Raw genomic sequence first — 17,465 nt, 5'->3', positions numbered from 1 at the left:
CATGCATATTCACAGAATCCAAAGGCCTTCAGTATCACATCAAACCGTTTTGGTAAAGGACTTGTTGAAGTGAAGCAAACAATTCTGTGAAATGACATCTAATGACTTTATAAATTTTCTTGTCTCCAGCCCTTTTATTCCCCTAGCAAAACAGAGAAAACCTCGATGAAAATCAGCCAGGTAAGCCCTGGCCATCTCTGATAAATCACCACAAAAGCCCATAGACATAACAACTTTGTCTCAGAGACAACAGAAACTGCTGTAAAGTCGGAAAAATCAGCATACAGGCAGTACAAGAATTTCTAGCAAACATTACCTATCAAAACAGTAAACTTGGAACAGGAGTGAACCCGTATATTTGCTGTAAAATTATACTTCTACCACAATCAGTGGCATTAGTGAGTGCATTGTGTCGGGAGCACAAAATATCTACAACAAAGACTATAAAATAGGCCCAGTGTCAGGCTCTTATTGCAATTGAACATAATGATCAGGGGAGAGCGCGGACGCAGTCCCCCACTACCACAAATTATGCAGTCGAGATTCCCACATTTGGGGTATTCGCAAGGGTCAGCACAACCGAAGTGCAATGGCTGAGCCTCGCCCTGGGTGAACCACCTTCATGATCATGGTTTCTCCCCTGCCAGGTAAGTATGAGTTTGACGCATTGGAGACAGGCCCTTGTTCCTTAGACACAGTTGTTTGGCTCATGGTGCCTCCCATGCATATTCACAGAATCCAAAGGCCTTCAGTATCACATCAAACCGTTTTGGTAAAGGACTTGTTGAAGTGAAGCAAACAAATCTGTGAAATGACATCTAATGACTTTATCAATTTTCTTGTCTCCAGCCCTTTTATTCCCCTAGCAAAACAGAGAAAACCTCGATGAAAATCAGCCAGGTAAGCCCTGGCCATCTCTGATAAATCACCACAAAAGCCCAAAGACATAACAACTTTGTCTCAGAGACAACAGAAACTGCTGTAAAGTCGGAAAAATCAGCATACAGGCAGTACAAGAATTTCTAGCAAACATTACCTATCAAAACAGTAAACTTGGAACAGGAGTGAACCCGTATATTTGCTGTAAAATTATACTTCTACCACAATCAGTGGCATTAGTGAGTGCATTGTGTCGGGAGCACAAAATATCTACAACAAAGACTATAAAATAGGCCCAGTGTCAGGCTCTTATTGCAATTGAACATAATGATCAGGGGAGAGCGCGGACGCAGTCCCCCACTACCACAAATTATGCAGTCGAGATTCCCACATTTGGGGAATTCGCACGGGTCAGCACAACCGAAGTGCAATGGCTGAGCCTCGCCCTGGGTGAACCACCTTCATGATCATGGTTTCTCCCCTGCCAGGTAAGTATGAGTTGGACGCATTGGAGACAGGCCCTTGTTCCTTAGACACAGTTGTTTGGCTCATGGTGCCCTCATGCATATTCACAGAATCCAAAGGCCTTCAGTATCACATCAAACCGTTTTGGTAAAGGACTTGTTGAAGTGAAGAAAACAATTCTGTGAAATGACATCTAATGACTTTATAAATTTTCTTGTCTCCAGCCCTTTTATTCCCCTAGCAAAACAGAGAAAACCTTGATGAAAATCAGCCAGGTAAGCCCTGGCCATCACTGATAAATCACTACAAAAGCCCATAGACATAACAACTTTGTCTCAGAGACAACAGAAACTGCTCTAAAGTCGGAAAAATCAGCATACAGGCAGTACAAGAATTTCTAGCAAACATTACTTATCAAAACAGTAAACTTGGAACAGTAATGAACCTGTCTATTTGCTGTAAAATTATACTTCTACCACAATCAGTGGCATTGGTGAGTGCATTGTGTCAGGAGCACAAAATATCTACAACAAAGCCTATAAAATAGGCCCAGTGTCAGGCACTTATTGCAATTGAACATAATGATCAGGGGAGAGCGCGGACGCAGTCCCCCACTACCACAAATTATGCAGTCGAGATTCCCACATTTGGGGAATTCGCACGGGTCAGCACAACCGAAGTGCAATGGCTGAGCCTCGCCCTGGGTGAACCATCTTCATGATCATGGTTTCTCCCCTGCCAGGTAAGTATGAGTTGGACGCATTGGAGACAGGCCCTTGTTCCTTAGACACAGTTGTTTGGCTCATGGTGCCCTCATGCATATTCACAGAATCCAAAGGCCTTCAGTATCACATCAAACCGTTTTGGTAAAGGACTTGTTGAAGTGAAGCAAACAATTCTGTGAAATGACATCTAATGACTTTATAAATTTTCTTGTCTCCAGCCCTTTTATTCCCCTAGCAAAACAGAGAAAACCTCGATGAAAATCAGCCAGGTAAGCCCTGGCCATCTCTGATAAATCACCACAAAAGCCCATAGACATAACAACTTTGTCTCAGAGACAACAGAAACTGCTGTAAAGTCGGAAAAATCAGCATACAGGCAGTACAAGAATTTCTAGCAAACATTACCTATCAAAACAGTAAACTTGGAACAGGAGTGAACCCGTATATTTGCTGTAAAATTATACTTCTACCACAATCAGTGGCATTAGTGAGTGCATTGTGTCGGGAGCACAAAATATCTACAACAAAGACTATAAAATAGGCCCAGTGTCAGGCTCTTATTGCAATTGAACATAATGATCAGGGGAGAGCGCGGACGCAGTCCCCCACTACCACAAATTATGCAGTCGAGATTCCCACATTTGGGGTATTCGCAAGGGTCAGCACAACCGAAGTGCAATGGCTGAGCCTCGCCCTGGGTGAACCACCTTCATGATCATGGTTTCTCCCCTGCCAGGTAAGTATGAGTTTGACGCATTGGAGACAGGCCCTTGTTCCTTAGACACAGTTGTTTGGCTCATGGTGCCTCCCATGCATATTCACAGAATCCAAAGGCCTTCAGTATCACATCAAACCGTTTTGGTAAAGGACTTGTTGAAGTGAAGCAAACAAATCTGTGAAATGACATCTAATGACTTTATCAATTTTCTTGTCTCCAGCCCTTTTATTCCCCTAGCAAAACAGAGAAAACCTCGATGAAAATCAGCCAGGTAAGCCCTGGCCATCTCTGATAAATCACCACAAAAGCCCAAAGACATAACAACTTTGTCTCAGAGACAACAGAAACTGCTTTAAAGTCGGAAAAATCAGCATACAGGCAGTACAAGAATTTCTAGCAAACATTACCTATCAAAACAGTAAACTTGGAACAGGAGTGAACCCGTATATTTGCTGTAAAATTATACTTCTACCACAATCAGTGGCATTAGTGAGTGCATTGTGTCGGGAGCACAAAATATCTACAACAAAAACTATAAAATAGGCCCAGTGTCAGGCTCTTATTGCAATTGAACATAATCATCAGGGGAGAGCGCGGACGCAGTCCCCCACTACCACAAATTATGCAGTCGAGATTCCCACATTTGGGGAATTCGCAGGGGTCAGCACAACCGAAGCGCAATGGCTGAGCCTCGCCCTGGGTGAACCACCTTCATGATCATGGTTTCTCCCCTGCCAGGTAAGTATGAGTTGGACGCATTGGAGACAGGCCCTTGTTCCTTAGACACAGTTGTTTGGATCATGGTGCCTCCCATGCATATTCACAGAATCCAAAGGCCTTCAGTATCACATCAAACCGTTTTGGTAAAGGAATTGTTGAAGTGAAGCAAACAATTCTGTGAAATGACATCTAATGACTTTATAAATTTTCTTGTCTCCAGCCCTTTTATTCCCCTAGCAAAACAGAGAAAACCTCGATGAAAATCAGCCAGGTAAGCCCTGGCCATCTCTGATAAATCACTACAAAAGCCCATAGACATAACAACTTTGTCTCAGAGACAACAGAAACTGCTCTAAAGTCGGAAAAATCAGCATACAGGCAGTACAAGAATTTCTAGCAAACATTACTTATCAAAACAGTAAACTTGGAACAGTAATGAACCTGTCTATTTGCTGTAAAATTATACTTCTACCACAATCAGTGGCATTGGTGAGTGCATTGTGTCAGGAGCACAAAATATCTACAACAAAGCCTATAAAATAGGCCCAGTGTCAGGCTCTTATTGCAATTGAACATAATGATCAGGGGAGAGCGCGGACGCAGTCCCCCACTACCGCAAATTATGCAGTCGAGATTCCCACATTTGGGGAATTCGCACGGGTCAGCACAACCGAAGTGCAATGGCTGAGCCTCGCCCTGGGTGAACCACCTTCATGATCATGGTTTCTCCCCTGCCAGGTAAGTATGAGTTGGACCCATTGGAGACAGGCCCTTGTTCCTTAGACACAGTTGTTTGGCTCATGGTGCCCTCATGCATATTCACAGAATCCAAAGGCCTTCAGTATCACATCAAACCGTTTTGGTAAAGGACTTGTTGAAGTGAAGAAAACAATTCTGGGAAATGACATCTAATGACTTTATACATTTTCTTGTCTCCAGCCCTTTTATTCCCCTAGCAAAACAGAGAAAACCTCTGTGAAAAGCAACCAGGTAAGCCCTGTCCGTCTCTGATAAATCACCACAAAAGCCCAAAGACCTAACAACTTTGTCTCAGAGACAACAGAAACTGCTTTAAAGTCGGAAAAATCAGCATACAGGCAGTACAAGAATTTCTAGCAAACATTACCTATCAAAACAGTAAACTTGGAACAGGAGTGAACCCGTATATTTGCTGTAAAATTATACTTCTACCACAATCAGTGGCATTAGTGAGTGCATTGTGTCGGGAGCACAAAATATCTACAACAAAGACTATAAAATAGGCCCAGTGTCAGGCTCTTATTGCAATTGAACATAATCATCAGGGGAGAGCGCGGACGCAGTCCCCCACTACCACAAATTATGCAGTCGAGATTCCCACATTTGGGGAATTCGCAGGGGTCAGCACAACCGAAGTGCAATGGCTGAGCCTCGCCCTGGGTGAACCACCTTCATGATCATGGTTTCTCCCCTGCCAGGTAAGTATGAGTTGGACGCATTGGAGACAGGCCCTTGTTCCTTAGACACAGTTGTTTGGATCATGGTGCCTCCCATGCATATTCACAGAATCCAAAGGCCTTCAGTATCACATCAAACCGTTTTGGTAAAGGAATTGTTGAAGTGAAGCAAACAATTCTGTGAAATGACATCTAATGACTTTATCAATTTTCTTGTCTCCAGCCCTTTTATTCCCCTAGCAAAACAGAGAAAACCTCTGTGAAAAGCAACCAGGTAAGCCCTGTCCGTCTCTGATAAATCACCACAAAAGCCCAAAGACCTAACAACTTTGTCTCAGAGACAACAGAAACTGCTTTAAAGTCGGAAAAATCAGCATACAGGCAGTACAAGAATTTCTAGCAAACATTACCTATCAAAACAGTAAACTTGGAACAGGAGTGAACCCGTATATTTGCTGTAAAATTATACTTCTACCACAATCAGTGGCATTAGTGAGTGCATTGTGTCGGGAGCACAAAATATCTACAACAAAGACTATAAAATAGGCCCAGTGTCATGCTCTTATTGCAATTGAACATAATCATCAGGGGAGAGCGCGGACGCAGTCCCCCACTACCACAAATTATGCAGTCGAGATTCCCACATTTGGGGAATTCGCAGGGGTCAGCACAACCGAAGTGCAATGGCTGAGCCTCGCCCTGGGTGAACCACCTTCATGATCATGGTTTCTCCCCTGCCAGGTAAGTATGAGTTGGACGCATTGGAGACAGGCCCTTGTTCCTTAGACACAGTTGTTTGGATCATGGTGCCTCCCATGCATATTCACAGAATCCAAAGGCCTTCAGTATCACATCAAACCGTTTTGGTAAAGGAATTGTTGAAGTGAAGCAAACAATTCTGTGAAATGACATCTAATGACTTTATCAATTTTCTTGTCTCCAGCCCTTTTATTCCCCTAGCAAAACAGAGAAAACCTCTGTGAAAAGCAACCAGGTAAGCCCTGTCCGTCTCTGATAAATCACCACAAAAGCCCAAAGACCTAACAACTTTGTCTCAGAGACAACAGAAACTGCTTTAAAGTCGGAAAAATCAGCATACAGGCAGTACAAGAATTTCTAGCAAACATTACCTATCAAAACAGTAAACTTGGAACAGGAGTGAACCCGTATATTTGCTGTAAAATTATAATTCTACCACAATCAGTGGCATTAGTGAGTGCATTGTGTCGGGAGCACAAAATATCAACAACAAAGACTATAAAATAGGCCCAGTGTCAGGCTCTTATTGCAATTGAACATAATCATCAGGGGAGAGCGCGGACGCAGTCCCCCACTACCACAAATTATGCAGTCGAGATTCCCACATTTGGGGAATTCGCACGGGTCAGCACAACCGAAGTGCAATGGCTGAGCCTCGCCCTGGGTGAACCACCTTCATGATCATGGTTTATCCCCTGCCAGGTAAGTATGAGTTGGACGCATTGGAGACAGGCCCTTGTTCCTTAGACACAGTTGTTTGGCTCATGGTGCCCTCATGCATATTCACAGAATCCAAAGGCCTTCAGTATCACATCAAACCGTTTTGGTAAAGGACTTGTTGAAGTGAAGCAAACAATTCTGTGAAATGACATCTAATGACTTTATAAATTTTCTTGTCTCCAGCCCTTTTATTCCCCTAGCAAAACAGAGAAAACCTTGATGAAAATCAGCCAGGTAAGCCCTGGCCATCTCTGATAAATCACTACAAAAGCCCATAGACATAACAACTTTGTCTCAGAGACAACAGAAACTGCTCTAAAGTCGGAAAAATCAGCATACAGGCAGTACAAGAATTTCTAGCAAACATTACTTATCAAAACAGTAAACTTGGAACAGTAATGAACCTGTCTATTTGCTGTAAAATTATACTTCTACCACAATCAGTGGCATTGGTGAGTGCATTGTGTCAGGAGCACAAAATATCTACAACAAAGCCTATAAAATAGGCCCAGTGTCAGGCTCTTACTGCAATTGAACATAATGATCAGGGGAGAGCGCGGACGCAGTCCCCCACTACCACAAATTATGCAGTCGAGATTCCCACATTTGGGGAATTCGCACGGGTCAGCACAACCGAAGTGCAGTGGCTGAGCCTCGCCCTGGGTGAACCACCTTCATGATCGTGGTTTCTCCCCTGCCAGGTAAGTATGAGTTGGACGCATTGGAGACAGGCCCTTGTTCCTTAGACACAGTTGTTTGGCTCATGGTGCCCTCATGCATATTCACAGAATCCAAAGGCCTTCAGTATCACATCAAACCGTTTTGGTAAAGGACTTGTTGAAGTGAAGCAAACAATTCTGTGAAATGACATCTAATGACTTTATACATTTTCTTGTCTCCAGCCCTTTTATTCCCCTAGCAAAACAGAGAAAACCTCGATGAAAATCAGCCAGGTAAGCCCTGGCCATCTCTGATAAATCACTACAAAAGCCCATAGACATAACAACTTTGTCTCAGAGACAACAGAAACTGCTCTAAAGTCGGAAAAATCAGTATACAGGTAGTACAAGAATTTCTAGCAAACATTACTTATCAAAACAGTAAACTTGGAACAGTAATGAACCTGTATATTTGCTGTAAAATTATACTTCTACCACAATCAGTGGCATTATAGAGTGCAATGTGTCGGGAGCACAAAATATCTACAACAAAGCCTATAAAATAGGCCCAGTGTCAGGCTCTTATTGCAATTGAACATAATCATCAGGGGAGAGCGCGGACGCAGTCCCCCACTACCACAAATTATGCAGTCGAGATTCCCACATTTGGGGAATTCGCACGGGTCAGCACAACCGAAGTGCAATGGCTGAGGCTCGCCCTGGGTGAACCACCTTCATGATCATGGTTTATCCCGTGCCAGGTAAGTATGAGTTGGACGCATTGGAGACAGGCCCTTGTTCCTTAGACACAGTTGTTTGGCTCATGGTGCCCTCATGCATATTCACAGAATCCAAAGGCCTTCAGTATCACATCAAACCGTTTTGGTAAAGGACTTGTTGAAGTGAAGCAAACAATTCTGTGAAATGACATCTAATGACTTTATAAATTTTCTTGTCTCCAGCCCTTTTATTCCCCTAGCAAAACAGAGAAAACCTCTTTGAAAAGCACCCAGGTAAGCCCTGTCCGTCTCTGATAAATCACCACAAAAGCCCAAAGACCTAACAACTTTGTCTCAGAGACAACAGAAACTGCTGTAAAGTCGGAAAAATCAGCATACAGGCAGTACAAGAATTTCTAGCAAACAGTACTTATCAAAACAGCAAACTTGGAACAGGAGTGAACCTGTCTATTTGCTGTAAAATTTACTTCTACCACAATCAGTGGCATTAGTGAGTGCATATGTTGGGAGCACAAAACATGTACTACAACAAAGCCTATAAAATAGGCCCAGTGTCAGGCTCTTATTGCAATTAAACACAATGACCAGGGGAGAGCGCGGACGCAGTACCCCACTACCACAAATTACACAGCCGAGATTCCCACATTTGGGGAATTCGCACGGGTCAGCACAACCGAAGTGTAATGGCTGACCCTCGCCCTGGGTGAACCACCTTCATGATCATGGTATCTCCCCTGCCAGGTAAGTATGAGTTGGAAGCATTGGAGACAGGCTCTTGTATCTTAGACGCCGTTGTTTGGCACATGGTGCCTAGTCTAGTTCTTCTGCCAAAAAGTTTGGGACGCTTCTCCTCCCACAAATGTTGTTGCACATTCAAGAGACCTATTAATAAACCTGCGGAATTATGTCAATATGTGTGTTATTATTCGGATTTTAATTTCGTCCCCCGGTTCGCTCAAAGATCGCGATAAAGACGCTAGAGAGGCTGGTCCTTGTACACCTCCGCCCCCTGGTGAGCTCATCTTTGGACCCGCTCCAGTTCGCCTACCAGTCTGGCATCGGGGTGGATGACGCTGTCATCTACCTGCTACACAGATGCCTTTCTCACCTGGAAAAAGCTGGAAGCACTGTGAGGATCATGTTCTTTGATTTCTCCAGTGCCTTCAACAGCATCCAGCCTCTACTTCTGAGGGACAAGCTGGAGCAGACCGGAGTGGACCACCACCTCACCGCATGGATCCTGGACTACCTCATCAACCGTCCACAGTATGTGCGGATACGGGGGTGTGAGTCTGACCTGGTGTGCTGCAGCATGTGGGCCCCACAAGGAACCGTTCTAGCTCCATTCCTCTTCACCATGTACACCTCGGACTTCTCATACAACTCCACTAACTACCACCTGCAAAAGTATTCTGACGACTCTGCAATCGTCGGCCTCATTTCCGCCGGTGATGACAGGGAGTACAGAGAACTGAACCAGGACTTCATAACATGGTGCCAGCGGAACTGCCTCCAGATCAACTCTGGAAAAACCAAAGAGCTGGTGGTGGACTTCCGCTGGAGTAAACACCAGTGAACATCCAGGGAACGGACATTGACATCGTGAGATCTTATAGGTACCTGGGTGTTCACCTGAACAATAAACTGGACTGGACTGATCACACACAGGCTATCTACAAGAAGGGACAGAGCAGACTCTATCTGCTGAGGAGTCTGAGGTCTTTTGTGTGCAGGGAGCACTCCTGAGGACCTTCTTCGACTCGGTGGTGGCATCAGCCATCTTCTTTGGAATGGCCTGCTGGGGCAGCAGCATCTCGACAGCCGACAGGAAGAGACTTAACAAGCTCATCAGGAAGGCCAGCAGTGTGCTGGGGTGTCCACTGGATACGGTGGAGGTGGTAGGAGACAGGAGGATGGTTGCTAAGCTATCCTACCTGATGGACAACTCCTTCCACCCCGTGCGGGACACCCTGGCAGCTCTAAACAGCTCCTTCAGCCACCGTCTGATACAGCCCCGGTGTGTGAGGGAGAGGTACCGCAGGTCCATCCTTCCTGCTGCTATCAGATTGTACAACCAGCTGTGATCCCATTGAACACACAACACAATTCGTGCAATTTGTGCAATTTATTTAATTATTTTATTTAATTATTTAATTAGTTAATTGTATTATTTAGTTGTTCTACTACTTACTATTTATTTACTTATTTACTATTTACTTTTTTGCTCATTGTTGTTTTTGTTTCTTACTATGTTGTTTTGCTCTTTCTTTTGCTCTTGTTGCACTGTACCTTCGCTGCTGCTGTAAACCCTCAAATTTCCCCACTGTGGGACTATTAAAGGATTCTAATAACCTAGTGGTCAGTGTGAAAATTAAGTGTTAGCAATCAACCCCAAAATTCTGTCAAGTGATTAGAGTCAACACCTGATGAAGTCAAGACGATTACTGCATACACACTAATAGTGATAGCGTCACCTAGTGGTCGGTCTGAAAATGAAGTTTGAGCAATCAGCCCCAAATTGGACACACTTCATCAGATGCCAGACCTGAACAGATATATTAGGGTGTATTCATTGATAGGGATAGCGCCACCTAGTGTTCAGTGTGAAAATGAAGTGTGAGCAATCGACCCCAAAATTCTCATATTCTCATATGTCATATTATCAGAGGCCTGACCTGAAGAGACCTATGAGTGTATGCAGTGTTAGTGATAGCGCCTCCTACTGATCAAGTCACTCTCTTTTTCTTAAACCAGTGTCTTTCTCTCTGGGTCTCTCTATGCAACTGGTACATTTTCTCTCTCTCTCTTAAGGCAGCCAGTCTGTCTCTCTTCCCCAAAAAAACAAAAGTATAGTTAAAATAGTTTTTTTTATTATTATCACTGAGCAGTCTACCTGGCGGCTGTGCTGGAGTATCTCACCGCTGAGATCCTGCAGCTGGCTGGAAACGCTGCCCGCGACAACAAGAAGAGCCGTGTCATCCCCGCCACCTGCAGCTGGCCGTCCGCAACGACGAGGAGCTCAACAAACTCCTGGGCGGAGTGACCATCGCTCAGGGCGGCGTGCTGCCCAACATCCAGGCTGTTCTTCTGCCCAAGAAGACCGAGAAGGCCCCCAAGTCCAAGTAAAGCAAAGCAAAGCAAAGCTGTTGGAAACCACAGACACAAAGGCTCTTTTAAGAGCCACACACTCACCTCTAAAGTAAAACTCCTCATGTCACACACCAACTTGTAAAATATACAAGCATGACTCATTTAGACATGCCGCTGTTCTTCATAGCACTAAATGTAGTGGCTCAGTGTGATTGTATATATGCACTAAGTTCTGTCTTTGTGTATATACAGTGCAGTGAAAAAGTATTTTCCCCTCTCTGGTTTCTTTTAATTGGCATATTTGTAATACTTAAATGTTTCAGATCATCAAACACATTTTAATATTAGACAAAGATAACCCAAGTAATTAAAAAAGTTTTTAAATGATTTCATTCATGAAGGGAAAAAAACTATCCAAAAAGCGTTTTGCATTCACTTGAAAAATTTTTTTTTCTCTTTTTCAGATATAAGTATCTCAGAAATTCCAAGATAAGTTACCCAAAGAAAAATAAAACAGTGTTATCTTTTTCAGAAAAAACGAGTTTTTTTACATGCTTTTATGAAAGCAAAGTTCCTATACAGAAGTGGACTCCTGTTATGAATCTGTAACTTCACAAATGAAAAGTTTTATGTTTTAGAGACCCTCTGAAGAGGCACGGTGTTGTTTAGGGAAGTTTCAAATAAACCTGAAACAATTGGTAGAAAATCTCGACCATCTTTCGAGGGATATGCTATAGATAGATAAAGGATAGTTTACATTTTTTGTATTTGATGTCAAACATACCGGCTTTATGCCAAAGTTTTCTCATTTGGTCTTACATTTCAAAATCAAGTTTTTATGTGACTTAACAGACAAAACAGGAGTCAAGTTGATACTTTCCAGTGATTATAGTTGTTTTAAGGTCAATTGTGAACAGAAATGCAACAAACTGAATATCACAGACCTGGCACCGATGTGCTGCTGTATCAGGCAGCGCAGGCCCGGAGATAGGGAGCAGCAACAGGGCTATTGGGACTCCCAAGGACCCAATCGATCTCCTCATTGATCCCCTCCTGCCTCGGCCTAGTCCAGACAACTGGGAAGGTTTAAACGGCCACTACGGGAAAGAGCAGTGAAAAACTACAGACGAGAGCAGGCCTGACATAAGGGGACGCACGTGATGAGGGCGGCAGGAGAGCCACTTAGAGGAAGAAAAAAAAGATATAGAGTCAGAGGGAAAGTTTGAAAAGTCAAAAACCTTCCCCCTCTCCTTGCCTATATTTTACGCAGCCATAGCCATTCACACACGAAAGGGGGGAGACAGGGTTCAAACCGTCAGGATAGTGGATGACCCACTCTACCTCCTGAGCCACAGCTGCTTTCAAGACTCCCGTTTTATTTTAACATACAAAGTTTACATTTCTCTTTCATCTGGAATTCTCCAAATGATAAAATGACATTGCTATTTACAATATAAAGATGTTATCCAACAGTCGGAGTAGAGCAGATTTATAATCTTTGACAAAATGGGTCAAAGAAAAGAAGAAAAAAAAACTTCCTCGCCCTTTTATGATCGAGCATCACGGTTATCAGAACCAGGATGGAGCCTGCACCTCCAAATGGGTCATATTAAAGTTACACATGAGACTGAGGTATGTAGGGAGTTCAGCCCGATGATCAACAACTTCTGAAAAATATGTAACAGAGGACGAGAAACGATTGTTTCATTTATAAATTATAAAGATGTTGTAATAGTTGTTATCAGTCAGTGCTGCAGGGCTCCTACTACACAGCTGCTGGCACTGGAGAACGAAAATAGAGCAATAGTGTCCCCACTGGAACTGTCTTTTTACTGCTACTGTCAATGCATTAGCACAAGCAGATATGTATATATCCTAAACAATCTAATAATTGATGTCCAGTCACTTTGTGTGTGTGTGTGTCCTCACTGTCCAGACTCTGTGACCATAGTGCTGAGTGTGGCCCTGATGTGTGTTAATGACAGAGGTGATGGCAGCTCCTCATCAGTGTCCGGCTGATTAATGAATAACCGGCCCTTCACTTTGTCACTCTCTCACAACTAACTCTGTCTCAGTCTGTCTGTAATTATCACTTAATAATGAGGTCCAAATGAAGGCTTGTGTGTAAGAGGTTCATCTGTGTGTGACACCGAGAGGGAGGGTAATATGAAGTTTGGAACATGTAGTAGATTATACATTGAATTTATTAGTTGTTAACAAGTGACAAACCTCCATGCTGGAAGGAAGCTGGTGTTCATCAAGTACAGGCTTTAAGTATAAATCTATTTGCACTTTATTTGAATCCTTTCACTTTACACTTCCACTTCCAGTTCAGAGGGATGCACTGTATCTACAGATGAAGAATTTGTATAAAATGCAAAATTGCATAATTTATCATACAGAATAAAATATCAATGTTCTAGATTAAACTACCATCTATATTGTTAATATATATATATTGAATATTTTAGATGAGCCCCACTCGCAGGTACAACCTTTCAGTTTCAATTTTACTTACTTTTACCTGGTATTTTAGTCAGACTACTCACGTTCAAACATTTATTGAAGCATTACAACAGATTTAGTGTTTGGCGTCTAGGCTCCAACTTAATCACTCCCCCATATGATTACACAGGATAGATTGGAGTGATGAGCAAATACTTGTAACCCCCCGTTGGAGCCTACAGGTGGATGCTAGGGTGGTGGAGGGGCTGAAGCAACAGGTGGCAATACTGCAGCAGCAGTGCGAGCAAGGGGGTTGATGGGAAATATCTCTCTGGTTAAATAGACCACCTGAGAAGGTAGGTGTGTATTATAGATGGTTGTGGAGATTGAGGTATGTCACAGGATGTATGTAACATGATTGGCGCAGTGCAGCTCGAGTTTCCTGCCAGAACAAGCTCGCTGGCGTCGCCACATTAGCGTCAACAATTTTTCAGAGTACATTTTTTGGGACTAAGTTTTCACCAAACAAAAAGTTACCGTGAGAGATGTTGACAGTGTGAGTTCATTAAACTTAGGCTGAGGCCAAATATACAATACTTGGATAAATTATTAGGATTATCATTCTTACATTACAACCGTGCAATGTGCTGGTGACCGGTAGAGTGAACCACAACTATCGCCCTGTGTCAGCTGGCGTTGGCTCCAGATGACCCTGTGACCCTTCAAAGGATAAAGACCAAAGGTAATGGATGTACGCTGGATGGACGTATTATTTTATTACAAAGTTGGCAGTAGGAACAGAAAATGACAGGTGGGAGAATTTGGGAACAAAGATAATTTGTATTTGTGCTTGATACTATTATTGATATATAATATAACATTTAGTAAATTTTCTTTTAATTTGGTTAAATTTGTGTGTGTGTGTGTGTGTGTGTGTGTGTGTGTGTGTGTGTGTGTGTGTGGGGCAGGCAGGGCCGTATCAGACCACCAACTGCTCCCTCCACCGTTGGCACATAAAAAAAAGCGCTTGCATACAGTGGATTTTTATAAAACAAGCCTCTAGAGGATGAGTGCAGAAAAACACTTTGAAATAGGATTTCTCACCAACAGTGGATCTGTTCTAAGGACGCAGACACTGAAATCCCCCGGAGCATAACACCCTCCCTGATGAGCATTGCACCGCAGCACAGGTGACCACTTGTTTCTGATTATCTGCTGTGCAGCGTGCAGCATTTTGCAGAGTCATCCACCTGCTTTTTTTTTTTTATTAGACTTCCCTCTATTTTCTTTCATGGGTCATCTCATTGAGGCCATCAGTGCATGCCAACTGTGATAAGAGAAGATAGAGTTGTCAGAAAAATGCACTGACGTGTCCCTAACGTCATCATTAGGAAAAAGGTCTCGTCTTACATCAGACTGCTGAACAGAATAAGTGCCACCATAAACATGCATTACTTGGTGATTGTGACCTATTTGTCGGTCACTATCTGATGTGGGCATCAAGCGCAGGGGTGTGTTAACATGTCACCAAAAAAACAACAACACATTGCCAAGCTCAGGGGATAAACTCTTCATTTAAAAGAGCGATAAGGATTCATAAAACCTTTACGATCTCTGAGCAGCAGAAGAGCCCTGATGACTGTGCTGCTTTAAAGACAAGGGTTGGAAGGGGTGTGACTGGATTTCATTCATATCTCCATCTGAGAATGGCTGAGCGCACCATTCATGATGCAGCGTCATGATGACCTATCACATAGTCAACAAAATGTTATCGGAAAAAGTAACAAAGGAAAATTGTTATGAAAGGATGTGTTATGATCAAAAACAAATTAATTGGGGAGAACCTTAAAAAGCTACAAATATATATAAAAGAAAAACTGATGTTGTGTATCAAAGGGTTAGGCAGAAAGAATAACCCAGGCTTCAAATAATTCCTTTATGTCATTTTTCTTTAATGTCACAGTGTAAGTGGTCATACATTCCCTTGCTTTCTTTAACTGTTGCAAAGGTGAAAGGTGCACAAAAGGCACGCAACACGGAGCCGTTATGTTGCGATATGGAGTTCTCATCTGTCCGCCAACGAGTCTGCTGTATTGTTTTCTTATCAGCTCTCAGCCAAAAATTATTTCCTCGATGTGTCTGCCCTTAGCAGCTCTATCTCGCTCATCCCTCTGACCCCAGATTAATACTGTGTTAAAAATACAACCGTGGAGGGAGGAGCATTCCACGGGGAGGTGACAGAGAAACTCACACATGTGTTCAGATTTGAAGAGGTGACTTGTTTCTAGTGTAGGTGACTCTAGCATTGTCTTATCCTGAACAGGCACCAAGGGATAAAACTGGAAGTCGGTGTCATCAGGACTTTTGAAGGTTTTTTCTCCTTCTCTCTATCAGAAGACACAAAAAAGGAGGGACAGGCAAAAAGACGACAAGTGAGTTAAGTGATCATGATTGTGACGAAGCAGATGCTGTCTCTAGCCTTGATCATCCTCCATTGCCTGGGCAATGGGATGACGCTCATCGGGGTCTACCTGCTGTCTGTGCAGACCGAGTTAAAGTTGACCTGGAAGACCCTCCCTGCCTATATGTTGATCATCTTTGGCCTCATGGTGGTCCTCATCGGATTCCTCTGGAACATCTGTCACAGCATGAAGAGCAAGATGTACCAGAGAGAAGGACCTGAGCAGCAGATCCAGATCTACACCATTGACAGGTAATTGTTATAAGACAACACTGTAATTTGACTTTAATGAAAACATTGAATGAAATAACCTTTTTTTGTGTGAAAAAAATGGAACTTTTAAACGTTTTAATCTCATTAAATTTTACATAAAAGTTTCAATAAAAATTGTTTAACATACAAAAGTAGTTATGTAAAGTTATTATAGTGCTTTGTGTTGGAAACCACAGGAAAAATGTCACATCAAAACTTGTAACTTTTAGAATTGTTCACATATCATTTGTTATATATCTCTAGTCTCATTTTAACCCTCGTTCTATTTTATATGTGAATTTTCAACATTTGGCTTGGAACAACAGATAATGCATATCTTTACAGATTAGTTCTGTCTCTTTTTCTGATGATAAAATCTTGTTGAATCATGTCCAACAAAAAACAAACACCCTATCTTTCCTCTGCAGACCAGGCTCCTTTCCCCCGTCGTACGAGGACTCCCAGGCAGGCCGTGTCTCTTCTGATGCACCCCCTGAGTCTGCGGTTGTGGATGTTGAGATGAGCCTCGCTCCTCCTCTGTACAGCCAGGACAGCTCAGAGGCCCCGGACTGCACGTGGAGCTGGGAGGCGCCTCCTCGGTACAGTCAGGTGGATCAGCAGGGACAGGATGGTGCAGAGGAGCTGAGGCGAGAAACGTTGTCCCCCCACTGAGAGATGAGATGTCGACCAGTTCCAGAAAAAATAGAAAAGACATGTCAATGGATTGGCTCGGCTGCCAATGATGGTCCACGGAAACGTGTTGACATCACATTTGTGACATGGATCCATATCCAGCTCTTAACCTCTGAACTCTAGTGAGTGAACAAACTGCTCAGGCTTGTTTCAGCCCAGAGGTATTAATAGAAGTACTGGCTGTTCAGGTAAACTGTTGATCTGTGTTGATTTTACTCTAAATCAGTGGTTACTTAACAGTATCAACCTGTCGAATGGATGGATGTGTGAATTGACTAATATACTTGTATAATTTTTTTTACATGCACTGTATTGTTCCTATTTGCGCACAATTGAAATTCATTTACTTTTAGAAGTAAATGACGCCTGTTCATGTGAAGTTTGTGTTATAGAATAAAAACCCAAGTCCTCAAAATGTTTCTCTTATATTTTGCCATCCTGGGGATAATTTCTATTTACAGTCTTTAAGATATTGTTGGTATAATAACAATAACACTACATTACATTGACAATTAGATCAAACCAACAACCGTAAACTTTTAAGTTAAGTATATGCATATATTCTACAACTATACAAACTACTATGCATCTATAACTCGAACCCTTCTTGGTATGATTTGGATTTGTCAATTAAAAATAATTTTGTCGATTTTTCCAAGTGGCTGGAATAGAAAGCATGAAGACTGTCTATTTAATTAAGGAA

At 42.7% G+C, this 17,465-nt stretch overlaps 12 non-coding genes and 1 pseudogene across 12 annotated transcripts; 1 reads left to right on the top strand and 12 right to left on the bottom strand.

Annotated features, from left to right (window-relative positions):
* Positions 1-491: 491 nt before the first annotated feature.
* Positions 492-655, bottom strand: LOC128452557 (U1 spliceosomal RNA). Its single transcript, XR_008341048.1, has one exon. It is a non-coding gene; the product is annotated as a U1 spliceosomal RNA (small nuclear RNA).
* A 556-nt stretch (positions 656-1,211) lies between these two features.
* LOC128452578 (U1 spliceosomal RNA) lies at positions 1,212-1,375 on the bottom strand. Its single transcript, XR_008341068.1, has one exon. It is a non-coding gene; the product is annotated as a U1 spliceosomal RNA (small nuclear RNA).
* A 555-nt stretch (positions 1,376-1,930) lies between these two features.
* LOC128452644 (U1 spliceosomal RNA) lies at positions 1,931-2,094 on the bottom strand. The gene has a single exon (XR_008341133.1). It is a non-coding gene; the product is annotated as a U1 spliceosomal RNA (small nuclear RNA).
* Positions 2,095-2,649: 555 nt separating this feature from the next.
* Positions 2,650-2,813, bottom strand: LOC128452545 (U1 spliceosomal RNA). Its single transcript, XR_008341037.1, has one exon. It is a non-coding gene; the product is annotated as a U1 spliceosomal RNA (small nuclear RNA).
* Positions 2,814-3,369: 556 nt separating this feature from the next.
* Positions 3,370-3,533, bottom strand: LOC128452303 (U1 spliceosomal RNA). Its single transcript, XR_008340801.1, has one exon. It is a non-coding gene; the product is annotated as a U1 spliceosomal RNA (small nuclear RNA).
* A 556-nt stretch (positions 3,534-4,089) lies between these two features.
* LOC128452771 (U1 spliceosomal RNA) lies at positions 4,090-4,253 on the bottom strand. Its single transcript, XR_008341258.1, has one exon. It is a non-coding gene; the product is annotated as a U1 spliceosomal RNA (small nuclear RNA).
* Positions 4,254-4,808: 555 nt separating this feature from the next.
* On the bottom strand, positions 4,809-4,972 carry LOC128452580 (U1 spliceosomal RNA). The gene has a single exon (XR_008341070.1). It is a non-coding gene; the product is annotated as a U1 spliceosomal RNA (small nuclear RNA).
* A 556-nt stretch (positions 4,973-5,528) lies between these two features.
* LOC128451582 (U1 spliceosomal RNA) lies at positions 5,529-5,692 on the bottom strand. Its single transcript, XR_008340125.1, has one exon. It is a non-coding gene; the product is annotated as a U1 spliceosomal RNA (small nuclear RNA).
* A 556-nt stretch (positions 5,693-6,248) lies between these two features.
* Positions 6,249-6,412, bottom strand: LOC128452756 (U1 spliceosomal RNA). Its single transcript, XR_008341243.1, has one exon. It is a non-coding gene; the product is annotated as a U1 spliceosomal RNA (small nuclear RNA).
* Positions 6,413-6,967: 555 nt separating this feature from the next.
* On the bottom strand, positions 6,968-7,131 carry LOC128452668 (U1 spliceosomal RNA). Its single transcript, XR_008341156.1, has one exon. It is a non-coding gene; the product is annotated as a U1 spliceosomal RNA (small nuclear RNA).
* A 555-nt stretch (positions 7,132-7,686) lies between these two features.
* On the bottom strand, positions 7,687-7,850 carry LOC128452803 (U1 spliceosomal RNA). Its single transcript, XR_008341289.1, has one exon. It is a non-coding gene; the product is annotated as a U1 spliceosomal RNA (small nuclear RNA).
* Positions 7,851-8,406: 556 nt separating this feature from the next.
* On the bottom strand, positions 8,407-8,570 carry LOC128452802 (U1 spliceosomal RNA). Its single transcript, XR_008341288.1, has one exon. It is a non-coding gene; the product is annotated as a U1 spliceosomal RNA (small nuclear RNA).
* A 5,159-nt stretch (positions 8,571-13,729) lies between these two features.
* On the top strand, positions 13,730-16,741 carry LOC128450375 (uncharacterized; annotated as a pseudogene).
* The last annotated feature ends 724 nt before the right edge of the window (positions 16,742-17,465 follow it).

Source organism: Pleuronectes platessa, chromosome 11 (assembly GCF_947347685.1).
Source record: "Pleuronectes platessa chromosome 11, fPlePla1.1, whole genome shotgun sequence".
Taxonomy (NCBI): Eukaryota; Metazoa; Chordata; class Actinopteri; order Pleuronectiformes; family Pleuronectidae; genus Pleuronectes; species Pleuronectes platessa.
This window is presented reverse-complemented; position numbering and strand designations above follow the sequence as displayed.